This window comes from Bos javanicus, chromosome 14, assembly GCF_032452875.1.
Source record: "Bos javanicus breed banteng chromosome 14, ARS-OSU_banteng_1.0, whole genome shotgun sequence".
NCBI lineage: Eukaryota > Metazoa > Chordata > Mammalia > Artiodactyla > Bovidae > Bos > Bos javanicus.
This window is the reverse complement of record NC_083881.1, coordinates 66,473,533-66,482,257: the sequence shown is the minus strand read 5'-3', so window position 1 is coordinate 66,482,257 and position 8,725 is coordinate 66,473,533. Positions and strand designations below refer to the sequence as shown.

The window sequence follows — 8,725 nt, the reverse complement described above, 5'->3', positions numbered from 1 at the left end:
GGCAGACTGGCGGTGCCAGGCCCTTTCCCTGCCACTGACCAGCCCTGTCTCCTGCATCCCTCCAAAATCCCCCGGGGGACCTCTAAGGTCCTGTTCCCCTCACTTTACCAAACTGCAAACATCTTTGCCTATAATTTCAAAAGTCTGGCCTAGACCAGACCTTCTCTGCTCCTTCAGGGTGGGAACCTGTTTCCCTTCCCTCCTGGCATCCTGACTCCCCCCCCCCCCCCAACCCGGGGGCCTGGTCCCTGCCAGTGGACGCTCTTTTAATAGGAACTGGCAGCGGTGCTCTGGGCACTGCCAAGACAGCTCCTGGCACTTGTCACCAATTACCCCAATTCTCGCCACTTTCTACTTCATCGTCGTCGACGAACGACCGATCATGCCCCTCGGTTCAGGACACGGGACCCTATCACGCCTGCCTTCCTCCAGGAGATGCTCTCCATCGCACCGCCCCAGCCCCCACGCCCCCCACCCCCACCCCCCGCCAAGCCCCCAAAGCTCCTAGTTGTTCCCGAGCCCGCGGCTCCCGACCCCGGGAGTCAGATCCTCCCCTGGGCTCGCGCAGAGCGAGGTGGCAGCAGGCAGGACGCGCGGCCAGGGCGCCCGGTTCCCGGGGCTGCCTTCGGAGTGGGGCGGTCCTCGCGCCGCTCCCTCTCCGCGCCCGCCCCGTCCCCAAAGAGGACACCCCTCCTCCCGCCGGCCCTCTCCCCACCCTCGGCGGCGCCGCCTCCCCCGCCCGCCCGCGCTGGCCCCGAGCCGTCCCGGCAGCCAGCGAGCGAAGGGAGCGCTCTGGGATGGGACTTGGAGGAAGCGGCCAAGGAGGAGACAGCGGCAGCGCCTCGGGCTTCTTCCCCGGCTCCCACGAGCGGTCTCCCCGAGGAGAGCCGTGGCTCTAGGAGCGGCGACGAGGCCAGCGAGGAAGACCCGGGCGGCTGCGCCCCTGTCTCGCTTCCTAGGCGCCGGCGGCGGCGGCAGCGGCGGCTGCAGGTGAGCCGGGCGCGCTCTCCCCGGGGCCCCTGCCTCGCCCCGCGGCCCCGAGGCGCGGACGACCGACCGACCCCTACCGACCGACAGACGGACAGATAGGCAGGGCTTAGGCACCCACGCACGCGGGCGCTGCCCCCAGGCTGGCGCCCCGGCCTCCGCCGCTCCGCGCGGCCCCCGCCGCCAGGCGCCCCCAGACCACCACCTCTAGCCCCAGGCTCGTGGCTCCCGACCCCTCCGGGCAGGCAGAGCCCGAGAGCGACGGCGGCACTGCGGGACCCCAGGCTGGGGGCAGTCGGGCCGCCGCGGCCGGGCGAGCTCCGCGCGCGCTCCCCGCGCCGCCGGGCGCACAGCGCGGTAGCCACCCCGTGGGGTCCCGTGGGGGCGCTGTGCCTCGCCGCCGGGACGCCCGGACCCGGGCTCCGCCGAACCCCGGAAAAGGCAGACTTAAGGAGCGCGGATCTGCGGCGATTCCCGTTCGGCTGGCGAGCGGATCGATTCCGACTCCCCACCTCGGCGGGCTTGGTCTTTTCATGCCTGTGTCATCAGCATTTTGTTCTTGGTTTTCTATGGAGCTAAAGCTCCAGCTTCCTTACGTGGTGGAGAAAGGAAAGAAAGGTGAGGGCATTTGTGGTCATTGCTAGAAACCCCCAGGATAGTATGGAGAGGGGAGAGAAAAAATGAGGGAACACCCCCACCCCTCTCGTTAAGGTCTCCGGGACTGGACTCACAGGAAGATAGCTCCTCGGGAATACACTCCTGGCCCTGAGCAAACCCGAAATGACCGAGTTCCAGATCGTCATAAATCAGGGAGCTGGGCCGTGTCTGCACCAAGTGCATTTAATTGGCTTCCAGCAGCGGGGCAGCCAAGAGACCAGCAAAAGGCTGCAGGGGGGTGGGGGTGGGGGGCATGGTCAAGACCAGAGACTCTGGGTTGGCCTGCTGAGGTTCAGACCCTGGCTGTGAGCGGAGCTTACACGTTGGTAACCTTGGAGTTACCCAACTACTCTGTGCCTCACTTTCTTCATCTGTCTAATGGGATGATCATACCTACAGGGCAGTGAGGATTAAATTCAAGTGCTTACAACCGTTCCAGGCATCTTAAGACTAGTTCCATGACCTGACTCTCCAGAAGAGCAAGGAATTTTTTTCTAGGAACACAGTCACCTCCTCTCCAACTGAGGAAGCTAGGCTCTGAGTGGATACCTGAGGCTGGCAGATGATCCGCATGTATTTAACTGCAATTTTGTACTCAGGAGCACGCCTGCACAGTTCTCCCTGCCTGCTTCCAACTGGACAGCCTCAGAAAATCATATTGCTGTTCCAAGATGGGTTTATGGTCTGGAAAGTTTCCTTTCAAACCCGGAAGCTCAATCCCTTGGAATTCCCTGTTGAGACTGCAGATAGATATCTGTGGTTCTTCACCTCTGTTTCCCCATCTGCCCCCGCCTTTTTTTTTTTTTTGCTGTCAATAGAATTCAGGCAGGCCGCTCTTCTCTAAGAATCCAGGGTCCCTGGCTCTAGAGTCCAGTGCCCCTGGAGGCACTGAGGCTGGAGCTCACTGACCAGAGGTGCAGAGCCCACCTCGGAGATCCCCTCAGATGGCTGCCATGCTCTGAGCTCCACCGTCACCACATATCTCTGTTCAACAAGAGGTAATGAGGCTGAAGACTTAAAGAAGAGGGAACCAAAGATTGCTTCTTCTTCTTTTTTAAATTTATTTATTTGGGGCTGTGCTGGGTCTTTGTTGCTGCAAGGGCTTTTTTCTAGTTGGGGAGAGCAGGGCCTACTCTAGCTGTGGTGCACGAACTTCTCACTGTTGGCTTCTCTTGTTGTGGAGCGTGGACTCTAGGCATTCAGGCTTCAGTAGCTGCAGCTCCCTGGCTCTGGGGCTCAGGCTCAGTAGTTGTGGCCCATGGGCTTCCTTGCTCCATGACATGTGGGATCTTCCCAGATCAGGGATCGAACCCGTGCCTGTGCTGCCTGCATCGGCAGGCAGATTCATTACCACTGAGCCACCAGGGAAACCCCGAAGATTGCTTCTTGAAAGATAGAGAAGGAAGAAGAGGATCATTGAAGGTTCTAGAAAGAAATACCCCATTTTTCCTAGAATCAGCTCTGGTGGGGGCCTAAGAGAAGGCAAGGAGTGAGGAGGGGCGGGAATGAAGGAGGGGCAGAGACAGGTGGTGAGGGAGCACCAGGAGGGTCAACACTGGCCTGCAGGGGCGCTGGGCGTGAGGCTGGGTGGGCAGTGAGGGGGACACGCTGGGGCTCAGGGCTGAGCCGCTGTTTGAGAGCAGCCGAGGGCACAGGAGTCTCTGATGCTTTCGCTGGGACGGGACTAGCGGCCTCTGGTTTTTAGGTTTTTAGCATGTGCATTTGAGAGAGTCCTTTCCTAGGACTCCCTGTTTTTAGGGAAACTCTGGAGGACTCCTCTGTTTGTAACACGTGGGAATAAGTCAGAAGGGTCAGAAAAAGAGGGTGCGGAAGTGCCAATGAGAGAGTGGAGGCTATCTTCGCTGTTGCTAGTAAACAGGGCCAGGGAGGCCCTTCCAAAGGACCGGTTGCCACTTGGAGCTCCAGCCATGAGGTCATCTTTGAACCTGCCATGTGGCTCGGCAGACAGCCACTGCTGCCTTACCCAGCAGGACCCTGAAGGGGACTCGGAGAGAGAGAAGGGCAGGTCTGCGCTCCATCCCAGAGGTCTTGGTTGTTGGCGGTAATGACGCAGACAAGGATGAGAGGTTGTGGGGTGTGACCTTGATCTTGGCGCCTGAGAGACTGAGGTTCCAGTCTCAGACCTGCCACTCATTACTTGCAGGGATTGTGAAGAGTTACTAAGACTTCCTGCCTCAGTTTCCTCATCTGTAAATGGGAACAGGACTGTGGGGAGAATTAAATTAGTTAACGCAGATAAAAATGCTTAGTGTAATACCTAGCTCAGAGTCAGTGCTCAATATTAATTACCTATGATTATTGTTATCTGAGCCTCAGTTATGTCATCCATCAAATGGGATGATGCCATCTGTGTCATAGTGTTGTCATAACAGTTAAATGAGTTAATTAACTGTGAATGAATCTGCCAGTGGGTAGTATGTGATAATGCTCAGAGTGAACTGATTGAAAATAAGATTTATACCAAACTATCTGCATGGAAAAGCAGTGGTTGAGTAGGTGAACTAGCTAACATTTTTCAAAGGTTCTTTTAAGAGTCTTGTCAGAGAAAACTTTACCGCTGGGGGCTGTGGCTCACTCCCCACTGGAATACCCCACTGCTATTTTAGGTTACTGTACCAGTTTCTTATTGCTGCTGTAACATATTACTACAAACTTAGTGCTTAAAGCAGCACAGATTTATTGTCCTTCAGTTCTGCAGGTCAGAAGTCTGAAATGGGTCTCACTGGGCTAACATCAAGGTGTCGGCAAGGCTGTGTTCCCTCTGGAGGCTCCGGGGGAAATCTGTTCTCTTGCCTTTTCTGGCTTCTGAAAGCTGCCTGTGTTTCTTGGCTCCTGGACTTTTGTTCCATCTTCGAAGCATAGCAGCTTCCAGTTCTCCCCTTCCTTCCCCCTTCTCTCCCCCTCCTCTCCATCCCCACTTCTCTCTCTTATAAAGACCCTTGTGCTTACTTGGGGCCGACTTGGATAATCCAGGCTACTTTCTCCATCTCGATATCCTTGGTTTAATCACATCTACAAAATCCCTTTTGCCACAAAAGGCAAAAACATATTCACAGATTCTGGGATGATTAGGTCATAGACATCTTTGGGGGCATTATTCTAATAAACAGTTACTATTAGAGAAAATGATGTCGATCAAAGGATTTTATCTCATTTCTGTTTAGGGCTTATCCCGGCACCTTCCCAGTTAGGTGAGTTTGTTTTCACTTGTCTAAAAGATGAGACGCTCAAGACCACAGGGGTCAAGGCTAAGGGTCAAATCTTTTGCGAGCCCTGGGTTTCTTCAAACACAATTCTCAAGTTACTACTTTCAGTTTCTGCCTTTCTGTGACAAACCTTAACACCGGCCCCTCAGAATGGTCTCCTTTTCTCCATCAACAGTGTCTTCTGATTTTTCTAATTCCTCTCCTTCATTTCAGTGAAACAGAAAGAATGCCCCCATCCCCCAAGATCTCCTCTGAGAATATCACCACCTTTCTGAGATTCCCTAGACAATGTCTGTATTAGTTTTCCATTGATGCTGTAGTAACTTTCCACAGACTCAGAGACATAAAACAAGTTTATGCAACCTGTATGTCCACTGACAGGTGAATGGATAAAGAAGATGTAGTATATCTAGCTGAATTACTCAGCTATAAAAAAGAATGAAATAATGCCAATTTCAGCATCATGGATGGACCTAGGGATTATCATACTAAGTGAAGTAAGTCAGACAGAGGACAAATATCATATGACATCACTTATATGTGGAATCTCAAAACATGATATGAATGATACAAAACAGAAATAGATTCAGAGACAGGAAATAAACTTATGGTTACCAAAGGGGATAGTGGGTGAGTGGGAGAGGTAAATTAGGAATAACGCACACACTACTAAATATAAGCTAGGTGAATGCCAAGGATCTACTGTATAGCACAGGGATCAATACTCAATATTTCATAAGAACATATAATGGAAAAATCTGAAAGAGAATATGTATACATATGTATGTATGTGTGTGTAAATATACATGTATGTATAACTGAATCACTGCTATGCACTTGAAACTAACACAACATGGTAAACTAACTATATTTCAATTTTAAAAAGTCTCATCCTCTGTTTCTGGAAGTCACGAGTCTGAAATAGTTCTTACTGGGTGTTATCGTTCCTTCGGGAGGCTTTAGGGAAGAATGCATTTCCTTGCTTTTTCCAGCTTCTAGACTCCCTCCTCTTTGCTTGGCTTACTGCCTCTTGCCATCTGCAAAGCCAGCAGTGTCAGGCTGAGTACTCCTCATGCTGCTTCCCTCTTAGGTTTTTGAGGACCTTGACGACTGCATTGTGCTCACCTGGATAATTCAGGATACTCGCCCTGTTTTTTTTTTTTTTTTCTTCTATTTTTAAAATTGAGATATAGTTGATATACAGTAGCTCCCCATTTTTAAAGTCAGCTGATTAGGAACCGTAATTCCCCTTTGCTGTGTAATGTAACATATCCACAAATTCTGGGGATTAGGACATGGACATCTTTGGAGGGACATTATTTTGCACATCCCAGGGCTTAAGAAGGAGTTCCAGGTCAGGACCACCAGTACAGCTTTATTCTTATTAACATCCCTCCCAGTGTGTGCACAGTAGCCCATTCAAGAGAGAACACCCATTAAACTTCCTCCAAAATCTCTGCTGCAGCTCACATCTCTCCCTGAATGTCCATGGAGTGATCTGGGAGCAAGGGGGGCAGGAGTAGTACTGCACACATTTGTCAAGTAAACTTAGAATCAAAAGCACATAGAAAACGATGCCAAAAAACCATAAGGGAGCAGTTCAGTGGGTCTTTTGAAAATGAACACTCTCATGTGACCACTTCTCAGATCGGTACCCCAGAAGCCCCCCCTTGTACCCCCGATTAATTATCACCTCCTCCAAAGGTAACTGCTATTCTAACTTAGCATTACCTGTTTTTTAAGTAAACATTTTACTGAAGCACGCATATAAGAAAGTGCACTAATCAGGGACGTAGCTGGATTATTTTTCATTAATTGAGTAATCATTAATTTCATTAATGAGTCAGCACTGAGTAATCCACAGAACATTTGTAGCACTCCACAATCGGCCCTCAGCTCCTCTCCTGTAAGGACACTTCTCAGAAGTTGTACACACAACGTTGACTTCTGTCCCCCCGACCCATGTAGGGAAGAAGGGAAGGCTGAGCATTTGGTCTTAATTCCCACACATGTCAAGTGAATAAGGGAGATTCTGTTACTAAAGAAGGAGGGGAAATATTGGAAGACAACTAGCAATGTCTGGCAAGACCTTTGTAGTCTCTCCAGTGAGAATAAGGGCCAGGTCTAGGGCTGTGACCTTGGTATGGATGGAAAGGGGAGAAGGCATGAGAGACATCACATGGTAGAATGTGGTGCTTGCTTGTCTGGAAGGGAGAAAAGATATGGTAGGAATGCCCTGTATACCAAAATATGAGGTGAGGATATTTTCCCCCAGAAAATGCTTCCTTTGAAACGAGGAATTTGCTCTATATTTGAGTCCTTGCAGAGCTCTCAAAGTAGGGGGAGCTCTGTCAAATACATTGAACATATTTGGGATGGAACGTTGGCTTGAATTGTCCTCAATCAATGTACTAATTTTGGATAATGCACGTAGAAGTCAACTGACCAAAACAGTAAAAGAAAAATCAATTCAAATTTAGTCATTATTCTTCTGGACACAATTTCACAATTATAAGTGTTGGATGACACTGGATACAATACCTTAAGAGCAACGCAATGAGTAAGTTGCAGAGACGGTGAATTTATGTTTCCAGGACATGAAAAAACCCAACTGTCCTCATGTTACGTAAGTGGGGACTGGTGGCCTGAGATAAACTTTCCAGTGACAACATCACATATGGATTCAGAAAGTACTGTATCTCACACAACTTAAACAGAAGTGAGGGTGGCAGAAGACTCAAAAAACATCTTTAGTTTGATGAAATACTGATGTCGGAAAGGCAAGCATTTGAAAACTGTTTTATGAAGTGAGAAAAAACCACTGTTTTATGAAAAACACTTTTTCTATGAAACATTTTTAATGAATACAGCATTATTGCTAAACGAATCTGTATTTTGCAATTTGAAATGTTTTGAATATGCATGTATGATGAAATGGATACTTTAATTATTACAACTAGATATTTGATATTTCATCGATACCATTTAACAATTATGTGCTCAACACGGACAAGAAATCTGGGGGAGAGTTTCCTCCCATCACAAGGCAGAGCCTTTGGGGTCGCCCCCATCCTGGCAAACATCGTACATAGATGAAGACCTGCTTGGCCTTGTCAAGATGTTGGGTGCAGAACTAGGGCCAATTTGATTCAACATTTATTGATCTTTTGCTCATCAGTAAATGTGTTTATTCAGCATTTACCTATTTTCTAAGAGTTCATTTACAAAATTCAGCACCGGCGATACAGAGATGACAAGGTGTGGTTTCATGGAACCGCTCAGAGTCTAGTCAGGGAGGCAGATACGGAAGCAAGAAAAAGAAACCCAGGGCCAGAGCGGACAGCCAACTCACTGCTAAGAGGGTGTAGGAACATCAATCCTCACTGGGAAAATCAGAGAACATTCTGGAGAGTGGCTGAACATCTGAGCTGAAACTTGAGGAATGAATGCGGTTTTGTTGCGTTTTTTTTTTTTTTTTTAGCTGCGCCGCATAGCTTGTGGGATCTTAGTTCCCCTACCAGGGACTGAACCCAGGCCCCCGGCAGGGGAAAGCATGGAGCCCTAAACACTGGGCTGCCAGGGAGGTCCTCCAAGGCAGTTCTGATGAATGTAGACTGGGCCAAGGGACGAGCATGAGTGAAGGCACCCAGCTAGCACAAGAATCTGAGTTCCTCTGGCAGCGGTCAAGGGGCTGGGGTGCGTGTGGGGTTGGAGGGTGGCCGGTGGGCCTTAAGCATGGACGACGGTAAGCAGGCTGCAGTTGGAAGCTGAGCAGGGAAGGGGCAGGACCCCAGGCGGTAAGAGCAGTTCCAAAGCTTCTGGAGGAGTCTGGGTGAGAAATTGAGAACCTCGAG

The 8,725-nt window shown here is 50.1% G+C and overlaps 1 protein-coding gene across 3 annotated transcripts in view; it reads left to right on the top strand.

Moving 5' to 3' along the window:
- Window positions 1–917: 917 nt before the first annotated feature.
- The window catches only part of MATN2 (matrilin 2), a 173,410-nt gene continuing 165,602 nt past the window's right edge, over window positions 918–8,725 (top strand). For 2 of the 3 annotated variants that reach the window (XM_061439294.1, XM_061439292.1), the window contains exon 1: window positions 918–1,006. The gene's annotated coding sequence lies outside the window, so the exon portion shown is untranslated. The remainder of the gene's footprint in view (window positions 1,007–8,725) is intronic. The other variant, XM_061439293.1, reaches the window with a different exon arrangement.